This window comes from Rousettus aegyptiacus, unplaced genomic scaffold (assembly GCF_014176215.1).
Source record: "Rousettus aegyptiacus isolate mRouAeg1 unplaced genomic scaffold, mRouAeg1.p scaffold_m13_p_11, whole genome shotgun sequence".
Taxonomy (NCBI): Eukaryota; Metazoa; Chordata; class Mammalia; order Chiroptera; family Pteropodidae; genus Rousettus; species Rousettus aegyptiacus.
The window spans coordinates 87,920,422-87,937,042 of record NW_023416286.1 but is presented as its reverse complement, the minus strand read 5'-3'; the positions used below and the strand labels follow the sequence as shown (position 1 = coordinate 87,937,042).

The 16,621-nt window shown below is 34.8% G+C and overlaps 1 pseudogene; it reads right to left on the bottom strand.

The window, feature by feature from the left end:
* Window positions 1–2,502: 2,502 nt before the first annotated feature.
* LOC118609536 lies at window positions 2,503–2,621 on the bottom strand (annotated as a pseudogene).
* Window positions 2,622–16,621: the final 14,000 nt, after the last annotated feature.

Below are 16,621 nucleotides of genomic sequence, written 5' to 3'. Positions count from 1 at the left end.
TTTATTCATTCATTCATTAATTCGATCATTTGACAACAACAAAAAGGAGCTTCTAATAAGTTCTAGACAGAATCATAAGAATTACAGATTCCTCAGTGAACAAGCTGATGATGTTCCAACCCTCATAGAGAATAGGTTCTGAGGACGAGACAAAAAAGAAGAAATATATATGCATATAAATTTAGATAGTGATAGGGCTCTGTGGAAAGATGGAGCAGGTCATGGTGGCGAAGAGTGAGTAGGAGAACAGGGTTCTCTTATTTTAGAGCATGACGAAGGAAAATTACACAACTAATGTCACCAGGACAAAGATCAGAATGAATGATGGAATGAATAATGTAAGAATGTATGAGAAGAGAGTCTATTATTTTGAAATATTAATATATTTCAGTTTAATTTTTTGCTGTTGTTGGCAAACTAATAACAGGCAAAGGGAACTGCATTTGCAAAGGCCTTGACAAGATAATTTAGAAAAATCCTAATAACTGCAAGAAGGTCATTGTCACTAGAGCAGAATGACTTAGTAAGAATGATCTGAGATGAAGGCAGAGAAGTAAAAAAGGGTCAGACCATGTAAGGTCTATAATGCCCATGGCTAAAAATTTGGGTTTTAATGATGGGGAATCTTTGGGAAATTTTGTAGATAAAAATGACATAACTTCCAGATGTGGTTCCATAGTGCTGCGGTTAGTGCATCTGCTTTACTTGTAAAAGGTCCTGAGCTCATGCCCCAGTGGAGCCATAGTCCATGGTTGACAGCCGTACTGCCCTGAACAAACCGGATGCCTGGTCCTGGAAGCTAAGCAAGGTCAGGCCTGTTTAGTACTTGGATGGGAGACCACCTAGGAAGACCAGGTGCTGTAAGCATAAATAACTATAAATATAATAATAATAATAAAATGACATAATCTGGTTTTCTTTTAAAAAGATTATTCTATTTTTCATATGGAAAACAAACATTTAGTAATAACATAAGTTCATTGACAAGTTTTTATTGACCTTTTATTGACCTTTCTTTCCATAATGTGAGACTCAATATGTAATAATCATTAATAGGCTAACCTCTAAGAACTTAATATGGTCATTAACACTCTTACCTAAAGTCTTCTGGAAGAGTCGGCATCAGGATAAATATTCTCAGGATGCATCAGGTAATACTTTCCAAAATGCAGGTAAGCGATTCCATTCCCAACAATCCCCAAGGCTTTGAAGTTTTCTTCTGCCTAGTGACTAGTACCAGTTTTGTTCATTGTCTCACTTTACTGCATAATGTGGTAAAACATATATACATCTTACATAAAACTTATGTCTTTTCTGTCACCAACTACCAATAAACTAATAGACAATTTGTTCTGTATATAATTAAAGATAGAAAGCAATCAGACGATGGCATCACTTTGAAATATGTTCTGTAATATTTAATTGACAAAATGAAAAGCTTTGGAGAAAAATAAGCTCCTTTAGTTATATAAAACTATATTTTTCAAACGATTCTTTTGAATGTTCATCGATGTTAACAGATGATTTTATTTGGATGATAAAGAGCTTATGGCTCAATGCACGGATATTTTTAAACTCTTGAAACTTTCAAATATTTTACATTTCCATGACTCAATATATTAGAAAAATCCATGGATTAAAACTAAGAATTTAGTATCAACAATAGTGTCCTATAGGTTCTTCATGATATATCAAGATTTTTTTCTTTTACCTAATAATAACCTAATACAGCCAGAATCCCTAGAAGATTCGATTGGGCCCTCATTTATCTATTCTTCTGTGGTCAGAGGACAGTAGAAAATTTTGGAAAATGTTTACTTAGAATGGCATTTTTGGGGGCTAAATTTAATATAGAAATGGCGAGATATTTTATTCAAATAATGTCTGTGTAGAATCCTTAACCTCTAAAAGAAAATGATACCCTGCCCTCTGCACAGATGGCTTTTAAACCACGTGTATATGATCTTAAAAGTCGATAGGCTATCTGTTATTCCTTTCTTTCTCAGCGTGATCACCTCTAATTTACTGACACTAGTAACATGTCATTGAAAACCGAAAATGGATGGAGTATTCCTGAAAGGTCTACATTCCAAGTCTAGATGGTTGAGTATTTTCCATCAAACAAAGCCTGTACATCAGCAGGCAAGATTTCTATTACTGTATTTTTCAATGTTTTTTTTTTTCCTATTATTATTTTTTTAACAGCAGGTCCACATTGAAGGACACTATAGAAAATACAATGAAGCCTCTATTTATTGCAAGAGCATTCTGGATGAATTCTTATAATAAATGCTCAACCTGAACTCAGATTTAGAAAGAATTGTACTTCTAATAAATATGCTATTTATATCTCATATGCTGTGACTCATTACTGCTCTCACATTTCTTATTTATTTAGTTAGTTAGTTAGTTAGTTATCTTTTAGGGGAGGCAACCCTTAGCTGACCTCACAGATTGCAAGGACCTTGTCATCTTACGATCTCTTATTTTTTTTATTTTTTAAGCCTACAGGACCTGGTCTTCCTAGGTGGTCTCCCATCCAAGTACTAACCAGGCCTGACCCTGCTTAGCTTTCAAGATCAGATGGGATCCAGCTTGGTCAGGGTAGCAAGACCGTAGACAACTTTCTTTCTTTCTTTTTAATAACAGAAAGCATGGAGGCAATTGTGTCGTGCTATTTTTTCAGGCCCACATGTATCTTCTGGAGCCATGTAAATATGTGTAAATTGTGGAGAGTAATATATGCTACTTCCAAGCCTGAACCCAAATGTGGTTCCTCATCCTTTCTCTTTTTAGTGCCTGCTGTGTATGGGGACCAGGGTGACTTTGAGAGCCACACATTGACAACGGAAGCCTTTTCTGCTGTACTGCGGCCTTGAGCACAGCACTTCTTCATTACCCTCTCCACCACCATCAACTGATATTTATAAGAGCAAATATAAACCGTCATGGCAAACGACTGAAATTTTAGAGCATATTATTTTCATCAGCTGTACTTACCTTAACTATATGAAATTGACACCTAATTGGGATACTGATATTTCCAGAAACTGCCCCATGTTGTCTAGTGGTAAAATATTTGGTAAAGGTGACAGAGATTACTTGGGATGTAGACCATATGTCTACCAAACTTGCAACTCTGTTGTAGTAGATTAAAAAACAAAAGTCAATGTTTGTTGATTATTTCTGGTAGTAATTTAGCTAAATGTTTGAAAAAGGAAATGACTTAAGAAAAAACCAGCAAGTCTACAAGCCAAAATAAAAAAAAATAGAGAATTATCTGAAAATTTGAGACCTACGCAATGTGAAATTCTAGTATTATATATGTCTAATCTCTAAAGAGTAATTTAAGAGTACAAAATATCTGAGCTACAAGGCTCTGGAAGATTCAGGCCTGTGACAAAAATTTAAAAATATGATCCTTGACTTCTAGTTTTAGGATTCTTTTACAGAAGTTTGGAAGTCACTGGTCTGTCCTAACAAAAAGTAAAAAGCTAAACAGGCTGGAAATCAACTGCTTCCTGAATCAGTAAGAGATGGATGGACACAGGACAAACCTCTGTTGCCAACACTGAAGAGACAGACAGGCAATCCAGTGTTCACGGCTTACTGAAGCAGACATTCTTGAAAAGGAACCACTGCAGAAACTGGTGCTGGGTGAGGAAAACTTGAAGTGTAATTGATTAATTGCTGAAGGCTCGGCGTGGAAAACTCCATGCGGATCTAGTCATAGGGACCCCCTCTCCCACAATATTGTTAGTTTTATCTGCAGAAGTGACTAGATTCCCACAGTGAATGGAGAAAAATTCACACCCCCTCTCTGCCCCGCCACAGAGCTTATAGTAGGGGAACGTGAAAAGAAACCACTTTGAAATATGACAAAACATTCTGTTCTTTTCTTTTTAACAAGGTTTTTTCTTAATGAGAAATTAGTTAACCTAAATCTAACTTACTGGGGTATTATCGAGCCTGTTTGACCTGGGGAAGGGAAATACTCCACTCCAGCTCATTCTAGCAACCATGAGACTGCATATGAAATACTTTGATTGGTGATTGTTGAAACGGATGTTGACCTCCTGCACTTGCACTGATGGAAAAAGAGTAGGTGCACTTCACAGTATTTTTCTTCTTGAGGAAGAGGGATTGTGAACAGGTGCTGGAAGAAGCTACAAGGATATTGACTGATCAGAGGAGTAGACCATCGCAGAAAGATATATTTTCCCATCAAGGATTTTGTCGTACTTCATGGAATATAGTGTGGTCGGCATGGGGTAATATCTCCTATTATCCTTCATCCTGTGTGGGGCCATGTGACTATGTTTGATCAGTGGAATGTGGACCTAATTAATCTATTCTACTTCTAAGCTTAGCTTTTCTTTTTTTTTGGCAGTCTTCGAAGCCAAACATTGTCGATGGCAGAAAATCCATTGCCCTTGGTTAAAAAAAAAAAAGTTCTGTTGTGTTTACTCACCGAAATTTGGATGTTTACCAAATCATGGCAGCTTTCACTACCTCCTCAATCCATAAGCTTATTACCAAGCGATATGTTACGATGAAAGTCAATCATAGACTGAATTCCGCCAAATGTACGAAATTTATTAGCAAGAAAATACATAAACAGCCATACCACCTGTTCTTTTAAGCTGTTCTTAGGCATTTGGATAAATACCTTAGATAAAAGGTTGACGAGAGACAGACAAAACTTTATTCTCATGAAAGAATCAGCCCATACTCTAGCTGAGGCTCCTCAGGTCTTCAGGTTTGTCACTCCAACTGCCTTTAGCCCCAGGCAGTTACTCATTCTCACGTCGTTTGAATTCTTAGCCTTTTGGCTAGACGCGCAACCCACACATACATTCCGTAAAACTGATTGCAGATCATCTCCCCACACCCCCAATACTCTTCTGTAAGGAAAATTTAAAATCTTGAGTCTTTACTGTTTCCTCCGTTTTATGTTACCATTAAATAGATGACTAAAATCTATTTGTGTGCATTTTCTGATTTCTTTATATTTTTAGAGAAAAAAAATAATTCTACATTAGGTTGTTCTATCTGCACCACAAACCTTCACCATTGGTCATATATTTCCAATAAGACCCAGTACCTCATAAGACTTCACTGAGTTTATATACTCATAGAAAAATGAGGCAACTAATCTACTTATCTGTTATCCTGAACTTCTTCACGTGTGTGGTTATCTAGCTATATGTTGTGTCATGTTTTATGAACCACATTGAGAAATATGTCACAGGTACAAAATGTAAACCACGGCTTTCTAAAATTTGTTTTCCACTTCTCTACCTTAGTGAGCAGATATTTTAAAAGTTAGCTTTTAAAAAAAATGATTCACAAATATGTAGCATCTGATGCATTTAATTTAGTCTCAAGCATATGGACAGTGTCATATTTTAGTAATTGGTCATTACTAACACTGTGCCTAAGAATAATTTTAGCTGGATTCTACATCTGTATTTTCTTAATGCTCAGTGGTATTAGGAAAATCCCTCAGCTCATGGAGTGTCAGTTTCTCTACTGCTAAAATAAGGCAAGTGAAGTGTTTGGAATTAAATGGTAAGTCCTGTTCAGCTGCAAAACTTACTATCTGATGTTAGGATTAATCTGTGCTGAACTCACCATAAACCTGTTAAACAAAAAACAGAGCTGGAAAGAAGTTAAGGCAGTGAACATAGATTTTATTTTTTAAAAAAGTATTGCAATAGAGGAAGAGAGACACCGGAATGAAATTGGGCTCAATTCCAACATATTTGGCTTGTTCCAAATAGAACAAGCAGGGATTTATACTCAAATAGCAAGTGTGGGGGTGGAAGCAAAGGATGAATGGCGAAGTACTAAGGAAATACCGAGATTCTAGCTGAAGACCTAACAATTCATGCTGAAGGCAGGTTAGGGTGATCAGATATCGCACATGACGACTTCTCATTAAACTGACCTTGTAGGATTCTTGCTAAAATTAGATACTACAAGGTAATACACAGATGAGGCTTTTGAGGGGGAAAGGGTTCAGAGGAGCCTGACTAACGATCGGTCAAGCCAAGAATCTTTATTACACCCTAGAATTTTCCTTCTTCTAACAGACTTCTGTAATCTGGACAATATCTTTTTTTTTTTTTTTTTTTTTTTTTTTTTTTTAATTTTAGGTCCACTTCCTTCTCATGAAATGGGAGAGGAGAAAATACTCAAATTATCAAAGTTTCGTAGTTACCACACTTACGACGCACTAGCACTGTACTAAGGGCTTCTACCTTTTCGGATAGTCCATCCTGTGGTGCTATAACAACTACCTACCTGTCTTTACAAAATCAAAGGCTTATTCCTTGCTCATGACATATGTCTACCCTAAATTGGCTGCAGCTCTGCTCTGTGTCAGTTTCACTCTGGTACCCAGCTGATGTGGCATCTCTCTCGGAGGTATTATCAATCTTGTGGAAGGGGAAAAAAAGATATAATGGAAAACCACACGATACTTCTCAGAACTTCTGCTCACATGATACACATCACTTCTACTCAGTGACCACAGGCAAAAGCAAATCATGTCATTGGTGTGGTGTCTCTAGGGAGGGGAAAGAAGTTTTTCTTACCTTAGACGCATTTGATACTGCAAAAAATAATACAGCGTATCAAAGTATGCTTAAATATATTAGTTATATAAACTTTAAATCAGGACTGATAGTAGATATTTTTCTGTTTTATATGTGGGAAAACAAAGCTTGTAGATGCAAAGCTGTTCAATGAAAAAAACTTAGTTTTTTGAAAGAAGTTACAGGTCTGTGGTTTTCAAAGCCCATAAACATGTAATCACTTGGTCAAATTTTGATAAATTGATTATTCTTGTATTCTTGTATGGATATTCGTGTATGGAAATCTCCTAAAAAATGAGTACCAATGGTCAAGAAATACTAATAATGATGATGATAATAATGGAAACACAAAATTAGCAATGACTTTTTCTTTTTCAAAGACTGGGATTGTCTTTGTCTCATTGGAGTCCATGCTCTACATCACTTCTAAGCATTTAAAATGTTGAGGCTTTTTTTTTTTTTTAATGGCAAACTTTTAAGTAGTAATTCAATTTTGTATTTCTGATTTTTCTGTTTTATGTTCTTCACCGGGGAGGTGTAGGATCAGCTAGGCAAAGTCAAAGAAGTAGAGCAAGGAGAAAAGGAGGGGCAAGCATAGCACTTTTCATCAAACAGAAATTGGGTATTTAACAGCTGATTAGCTATTAGAGTGTCTTGGTGGTTCCCCTGTGTTTTACATTCCTTTCAGCTTAATTAATGACTCACTCTGCCTTTTCATCTGACTTCCTTAGATTATTAACACAGTAGCATTGTTTATTTAAGGCTAATTGCAGGGAGGTGGATGTTAAAAATTATTGGTCAGTTCTCGTCCATCTTTAAATGTCTTATAGTGTTTCCCCGGTTCACATTTAGACCTCGTGTCATAGTTAATGTTGTTCTATGGTTGGCATACAATATGAATTATAAATTTTATTCCTCTGAAATTGCTTTTGAGATTTTGAAATTGTTTTTTTTTTAATTTTTAAATCATTTTTTTAAAAGTTTCATAGATGAAGCATAATTGTTGAATATGTTTCATATGACTTAGCTGGGGTTTTCACATAGGGATGTATGATCATCGATTTAGAACAAGTAAGGTTTATATTAACCGCCTCAAATACCCAAGTAAAATGGCATGGTGTTTATTTAAGAAAATAAGCAGAGATGAAATTGGATGCTGTTGCTGCTCTTTTAATGAACCACTTCTACTTTCACAATTTCACTATTATCACCCTAAGAAAACAAGAATTTAAGTCTCTCTCTTTCTTTCTCTCTCCCTCCCCACACCCCACCCCCTCCTCTGGAAGCTACAATAAACATCATTGACTTTATTTATTTTACTTTTTAATTTTATTTTTAGAAGATACTACAATCTCATATTTAAAGGTTTTACATTAGATTTAGTTTGTCCTTCAAAACTGGATTAGAGAGAGATGCCAACACATATGGTAACTCCTGGAACAGTTTACAGCTTCAACAACCTACAGGAAACCATGAAAGCCACATTTCTGTCAGTATTGTGAAGCCAAAATCCGTGTTTAGAAATGAATTTGAGCTTGCACCTAAAATCTGTGCAAAAACCCATTTAATGATCTTATAGAGTTTTAGAGGTGACACACTGAGTGACATTCCAATAAAAACTAACAAAATCTCAGTTGCATTTTAATGAGTGAAAGTAATTTTGCATTCTACTTTGTGTGTTTTAAATGCATGCTATTTTTATGATTCTAAAATTCCCCTCTAAATCAAAGTTAAGCTCAATATCTTATCTTCCACAGTCTTGTCGCCTTGTCTATATGTTCCATTTATGTTTCATTTTTCTTCAAAAGATAACTTGAAATTTCTTTTCGTAATATAGTTTCTTGTTTTTCATACGCGCTCTGTGTGTTTACAAAAATTTTCAATCTTTCTTGTTATTAGATATTAGTTGTGAAATAAGCCTATAATGAGCTAAATAAATTTTTTAACATCTACAGTATATGAGCTCTCCATGTGAAAAGGTCCTTTGATCTTAGAAGAAACACAGTTGATAAGAAACACTAGAGCAAATTTCCAAAGCCTCAGGCTTCTGGCTGTTAACAATTGACACATCAAAGAATCTTTGACAACAAAGATGATGACAGCTAAAAGTGTATCATGAGGAGAGTTTATAGTAAACAAATGTCTCCTTTGATGTAAATTTGGTTTTCTAAAGACATTAGTTATTACTGGATGGATTTTCAAAGGCTGCTTTACAAAACCTGTTTGCAAAATTGCTGTGTTGAGCATTACTCTAAAGACTGTGTTTACATATGAAAAATAATTCTTTTCTTTCTTTTTCAAATAGATATAGCTATATGCATCTTCCATTTTTACAACATGCAGTGAGGATGATGGTGTCAAATTAGCCTGCAGCACAATGTTATCCCAAAACTGATGTTTTCTGTCATTTAGGTAATATGCTTAGAAGAAGACAGCTTGGATGAGCTACTCACCTCACAGACTTTTCCTTGCCCTGCTCACTCCACAGCTTGTACTCCTCAGTCAGTCTACGGCTTCACCTCAGCCATCTGGGTACTTGTATGTCCTAGTGTGTTCCTCTGCCAGTATTAGTTTTCACCAATATGAGTAGGTTACCTCATTTTGGTCTTCCTTTTATCCAGTGAAGTTTGAGATTTAGTAGAATTCTTTTTTTCAAACTTGATCCCCTTCTGTACTCAGAGCAAGCCATGATGGACAGTACTAGATATAAAAATCAAATTTGCAGGTGTCTGCCTGCCAAGAAGCTAAATTGAATAGAAGCTGTGAAAGGATTTCAATCTAAAATGAAGCCAGAGGATATGAAATGGAAAATCTCATGCATGAGCCCTCAGAAGAACAGAATTTAAGAACTGAGAGACTGATTTTCATTAAATGCCTGATTTACAGAATATGGAGACTTATATCTGACCGATGAACATTTACCAGCAATTTCTCCTCATTCTCAAACCAATGAACTTACTGCTTGGACTCTGACTGGACTCCCCCATTTTGCCCTCCTTGCTCGTAAATACAGCCTCCCCACCCCTGCCCCCCAAACCCTCAGCTAACTCATTTATAGCTTGCTACAGCATGCTTTTCCAGTATTATAATTCCCCTGTTATTCCTAAATTAACTCAATTTTTGATAATTTCAATTTGCTTCAGTTTATCTCCTTTCTTTGGGTTGACAAGGCTGACAGATATAAATAGTATTTAGAATAAAGGAAGAAGAAATTTCTCTTAATTTCTTTAATTTTAAGGAAAAGAAACATCTTTTATTTACTAACCTCCTTAATTACACATTAGATATCCCACAAAGTCTCAACGGTGCAAAAGAAAACACCGTGCTAGGTGTTTAGAAGTCACAAGGTAGTCATCAAGTCATTGTGACCTCTGACTATTTGACAACTCTGTTTATAAGCTTCCTGGTTAAGCTGTCAGGAAGAACACCACACAGGTGGATTATCCACTTAATCAGTGTTAACACGCTCTTAACGTAGATATTACTGTCAAATTTAAAATTATTAGGGGGTAATTGTGGTGGAAGAGGTTTTAATGACAGAGAGACAGTGAAGATAATTGAAAAGGCTCATGAAAGTAATGTCAACCCAATTACAACTCCACACTCTAATAAGGATGAGTTTTTGAAATTATATATCTACATTACATAGACTTGTTGTCCTTCACTTTTACCAAAATACAAATGAGATCATTTAGTGGTAGATATTAAAAAGGGGAAGTAATTCACTTCTACAATCCTGAAACATTGGATTGTTCTTACAATCGTCCATCATTAGCTACTTTTATGGTAAATCTAACCATTGCCTTAGTGTGTAACAAAATTATCTCCATTATTCACTGAAATATTTAAACATAAATGTGCATATATTTTTGTTTGATGCAAAAATATCAGTATATGTCATCTGAGTAGCATTTCATGATATAAAAAATGAGTTGAAAGGAATCCAACCATCAAGACATTTATATGTTTATGTTTAAACCAAAAAATTAAATAGAATAATACATAAAAGCCAATAAAGTAAAATAGAGAAATATTTATTTTAAATATATTTGATAATAGATTAGTATTTATATGTTGCTCAAGGTAGATATAAATTGGTAAAATCAGCACTAACTTCCTAATATATACCTAAGACAAAAGTAACAATAAATATTTAATGTAGAGAGAAATTCAGTGTATAGACTATATATGTTCACTGTCACAAATAATCAAAAAATTACAAATCGTAACTAATAAAACTATCTTTGCCTTTCAACTTTGCAGATATTTGAAAAATAAATAATAAGGAATTAGGAAAAACATTTTCATAGGCTGTTCATATGAGTGAAAACTAGTCCTTGTGAGAGACTAATTTGCCAATATTAATGAAAGCTTTAAACATTTTTATTAATTTATCCCATTTTTATCCATTTTATAAACTTTATTCTGATAATTTATTCCAAGAAAATGGATAGAGTTAGACATTAAGGCACATGTATAAAAGAATACAAAATAATGTTACTTCTAGCAATAAAAAGCTATAAAAATGATAATTTAAAATAATGGGTTTATCAAGCAGGATTTGGGCCAAAAAAAAGCAGTTATATCTCAAACTTGTTGGCTAACATAGACAAGATGTCATAATTAAGATTATAGTATTACTTTTTGATTTATTGTTATTACTGTGGAAGGGTAAAATAAAACATTTATTTTATTAGTTCTGCTTTGAGCTTTTAAAAACATTATCACGCAAAGGCATTCGCACCGATGAGTCAAAAACGTTTGGAGAAGCAAAGCAGTGTACATACTTAAGGAACTGGGATCAGGAAAGCGTAGGGGTCAAAGTTTAGGTAGACATCCAAGAACCAAGAAGACACATCTCACACAGAAATCAGACAAAAATAGGTGCCAAGAGCATTCAGGGCAGTGACAGAAAATGAGAAATAGAGGAAGTCAAGGAGAAGAATAAGCTCTGGGACCCATAAATAAGGAAAGACATCGCAACCGAGGCGATTTTCTATCGCAGCCTTACTGAACTTTAAGCTTCTTGAAAGCAAGGACCATCTTTTATTCCACTGCTTAGTAGAACGACTGGAAATAATAGGTGTTCAAATGTAGAACTGAAATAATGGACTTTTCACTCTTTGACCTCGAGACAGCTTACTCTGGAGTCTTTCAGCTGCTTAATATAAAATACAATTCTCAACCCCAAAGAAGTGGTAATTATATAGTTATACTTTATTTGAATAAAGGGCAGAAGTATTTTCACACGTAAAAGTGGATATTTTGAATTGAAACACATCTAAGTAAATATTTTAATGCTGTGACTTCGCTTCGAATGATACCTTTATTAGGGCATGCGACATGTGATCCCGTGTGCATTTGTTTATGTGTTTGTCTCTCCGACTACACAGCGTGAACTTGACTCGGAACATTTACTCGTCTTTACATTCATAGCTCAAGGCTGTTATTGATACTTCCCACTGTTTTTAAATTGATCTGAATTTTTTTTTCTTTTGAATAACTGTGTTTCCTTCTCAGTCTCATGCTTTAGGCTGAGTTAACTTCACAATTGACTCAGGAATAGACCTGGGCTCCCGGCCTGGACCACATGATCGTTTCAGGAATGAGACTATCACCCAAAGGTAGACTTGGCCAGGGAAAATAAAACCTTGAGATGATTGATAGATGAGAAGCATTTTTATTTTTACTTGTAAAGAAATGGAAGAATGATGTAAGTTACATTAGCATAGTATAGAGAAATTCTGTCTGAGAATGACATAAAGAACAGATAAAAGGGTAAAATGGAAAGCTGAAGGAAGAGAGAGAGAGAAAGAGATGATGATGATGGTGATGATGATGGTGATGATGATGATGATGTTGAACTCTTAGATAGACTACTGAAATCTACCCATAGTCTCTCAGTTATATGAGCTAATATATTTATTTTTTTATACTTTAGTTGGAATTGAATATCTATCACCTACAAGTGAGAAAATCCTCAAAAATTTACTAGTAGAAATTAAGAGCGACTACTATGATATTATTGGAAAATTTGGAAAGATTTATATAGAAGAAATTCTATATTAGGTAATGTAACTGTACAAACATTAATTTTCTTGAATATAATAATGATAATGTAGCTATTTAAAGCAATGAATTTAGAAAATACATGATGAAATACTTAAGAGTAAAGCATCAAAATTTGCTACTTTTACTTTTAAGTGGATCAACAAAGCAATATTTACATATAGAGATAAAATAAACAAGGAAAATGTTAATAATTAGTGAATCTAGGTGAAGGAAGTATGTGTATTGACTGATTATTCTATTAACTTCCAGTAAGCTTGATATTGTTTGAAATAAAACCTGGTGGAAAAATCCCAAAATAGTAATTTTTGAACAATGTAATTGCTTTATAATAGATCCTCGGAAAAATACATTTCTTTTCAACTTTTGTAAATTTTATAAGCTCTTTTATCCACAAGAAATAATCAAGTCTTAGATCAGAACTTAGATCAGAACGATGATGATTTTTTTTTTTTTCAATCATGCTATTTCAGAACGATCAAACTGTATGATAGCTTCCATATTTGGGAAGTGAAAGTGAGTTATGTATCTGAGTTAACAGAATCAACTTGTCAAGTCAGAATCATATGTTTGAGAGATTTAATCCAGTACCAACTTGGTAGCTTTACCAATCATTTTGAAAAAAAAAAATAATAACTACAAGGCATACCTCAGAGACATTATAGGTTTAGTTTCAGACCACAACAGTAAAGCAAAAATTGCAATAAAGTGAGTTTCACTTTTTAATTTTTTTTTGGTTTACCAGTGCATATAAAAGCTATGTTCGCACTATACTGTATGTAGTTTATTCAGTGTGCCATGGCATTATGTCTAAAAAGTCCCCATAGCTTAATCAAAAAATACTTTGTTACTAAAAAATGCTAATCATCTGAGCCTTTAGCGAATCATACTCTTTTCTGCAAAAAGTCTTACTTCAATTTGTAAAAAAAAAAAATGCAACATCCAAAAAGCACAGTTATCCCAGAGTGATGGGTGTAGCTTGCCACAGGACAGACCACTTAACTAATGGTCCTGAGGAAGACCCTCAATGCTAGAGCAAGGAATATTAAATATTTAGAATTGGTGACCCAAGGGAATGCGAGTTCACCTAGTTACTTCAGCAGTAGATCAGAGAGGTGAGAAGCGCACTCCCAAAGATGAAAGGAGATGAGCTACACTTCATCAGAAACCAACCAGAGCAAACTGCCGGGGAGCAACATTTGATTACCCCAAAATATGCCACTATGGCACATTTATTTAATAAATATGTTACTTAAGAAATAGTCAGTATAAGAAAGCTACTCAGACCTTCCTTTATTTTTCTGAAAGCAAAAAATTAATTTGTGTGAAAAGTACCCTCTCTGAGTCAAGAGGTAGACAGACAGCCTTATGACTAGAGAGTAAATCCAGGGGCGAGATGCCCGAGTCAGCAAACACTGCTTACTGTCTTCACTGATTAGTACACAAGCCTTTGTTTCTTTGTTTTGCTAGGTCTTCATAAATTTGTTTCTTTATCTAAAAAGTATAAGAGCTTCCTGCTTTGGTCATTTTATTAGATCCTCTATCTATGAGGCCTCTATATGAAAAAAATATTTTTTTTTCAATTTATCTGTCTTATGTCAGTTTGATTATTAGATCAGTTCAAAATAATTAAGAAGGGTAGGGAAGGGTCTTCCCACCCACCCAATCCCCAGACAAAACCATCTGTACTCTCAATTCCTGGGAACTGAAATCAGCCTAAGAACAAAGGCAAAAAAAGGAGAAAGAATTGTGAAATGACTATTTACCTTTAAAAGACTGAATTATAAATCCTGAATTGCCTGAAACAATACTTATTTGGAGTTAGAAAGTGCACTAAATTGACTAGAATGTGTTGTCCACCATATGAAGAGTTAATGCTGATTCAGAGACAGGATTTGAGCAATAAAGCAGTAGTTTTTTCATGATGCACTTGAGTCTAATGGACTCTTGTAAATTTTACTTCCTCCAAACATACGTATTTCTACATTTTTGTTGTTGAAAGCACAAATGGTTTGTACCGTCTAATGGTGTATTGAGCAACCAAGACTTGTGGATATAATCAGAAAACATCTTTATTTTTCTCTCTTGTTGTCTTTTAAAAATGTGTTTAGTGATAAAGTTCTTCCTTTATCCTTGGGTTGAAAACTCAGGCAGCCCATGCCTTTTCTGGCTTACTACTATAATAAAAGGTCTCATTGTTGCATTAAGAATCAACACATTTTCAATTCAGATATTACATACTTCTATTTCTCATAGCAATCAAAATTCACAAGTGATCGAAAATTAGATTCACTCCGTCTTTTGGGAGATAGGACACTTGCTGGCTTCTTGCAGGAGGAAAGGATGGTGTTGTTTTTCTCTTTATACTTTCAGAACTTCTCATCCATTTAGCTAAATTTTGTGGCCACAGTAGTGTTGAAGCAATTGCAGGAGCGTTAAGGGAGATACTAATGTTGTCGCCTTGTCCCGATGTAAACAAGTTTTGCTCTTTCAAGGCCTGCCAGATGTCTAAAGCATACTCTGATTCATGAGAGCTATCCACTTCAGTTGTACAAACTCTAGAGTACATGCCATTTCCAACAGTGGCATTTCTTCTTCATTCACCTGCCACACCAGCTAGCCATCCCATTTCTCATGTTCTCTATCTCTCTAGATTTCCCTGGTGGAGGGCACACTCAAGTCTATTATGTCCCTATCAACGCAGTAGATATATATCAAACTCTTCTCTCCTCTTCACTGAATGAAGTTCTGCTTACCCTGCCTTGCACCTCTAGAGGGTAGATCCTCACAACACAGCCCTCGAAATGAACTCCGTGGTGGTCATGTCACCCACATCGCAAGAACCACTCAAAGAACAGCTTGTGTTTATGCAGTCTTTTTTGTACTCACCATGTAGATGAAGGGGCTAAGAATCAATAATCAAATTTTGGCTAATGTTTCTCTTTAAGAACCCCAGGCTATTCAATATTGATATTTTTATATTCACTATTGATTCTATTCATGCCTCATCTAAAATCAAGACAGAAGAAATTCAATATTTACATGTTGGGTATCTATCAATAATTCTCTCTCTCTCTCTCTTTCTCTCTGAACCTTTAATTTCTTTTGTTAAACATGTTTCGGTAGTTCAGAATAAGTTTGCTTGTATTCAACAGAAATCTCATTTGCAATGTCCACACAAGAATTCAGAAAAAGACCTATTCTTTTGTCTATAAAATGAGCAAAGTTTGATTCACCATCTTTAGATTTTCTTCCACCTCTGACATTTCAAGTCTTTTGCCTCTCATTTCTATCACAGATTCTCCTTGGAACAAGTGGGTAGGCATATAAATTGAGTTCTCGAAATAAAATTCTGTGTTTCACAATATGGCAGTGCATACAAATAAGTCTCAGTAATGACTGTGGATAAACTACACTGTGTTTTCTTCCATTTTCATGTTGTATATACCAGTTCACCATAGGTGCCAAGTTGCAGATGCCCTAGTACATGAAAAGCAATATATATGTGAATATGAGCAGCTAAGAATTAAAATAAACAGAAGTGGCTTACGATGAAACATGAGAATTCAAAAAATAAAATAAAATTACAAGACTGCAGGAGGGTTATCCCTTCCAGATTTGGGATAAAAATCTCAAAATTATACATTGCTGCAAGGAATAACACATATACAAAATTTACTTTCTAATACTACGTGAGTAAAGGAAGTAAATTAAAAAAGAAAGAAGAAAAGTGATAAAAAAAAAGTCTTGCCAAGACTGAATAACATTAAAATGAACGAGTTCTCTTGGTGCTTACCAAATGAAGAGAGTTTATATCCCTAAATAGCACTAGTCACTTGGAAATAAATTAGGGATGAGATTGTTTCTGCTTCCCTTATTGAATTGTATGTCTGTATATTCTGCTAAGAATTTTTTACATGAACTGTTTTTCACCTGCAATTTCAAATGATAAT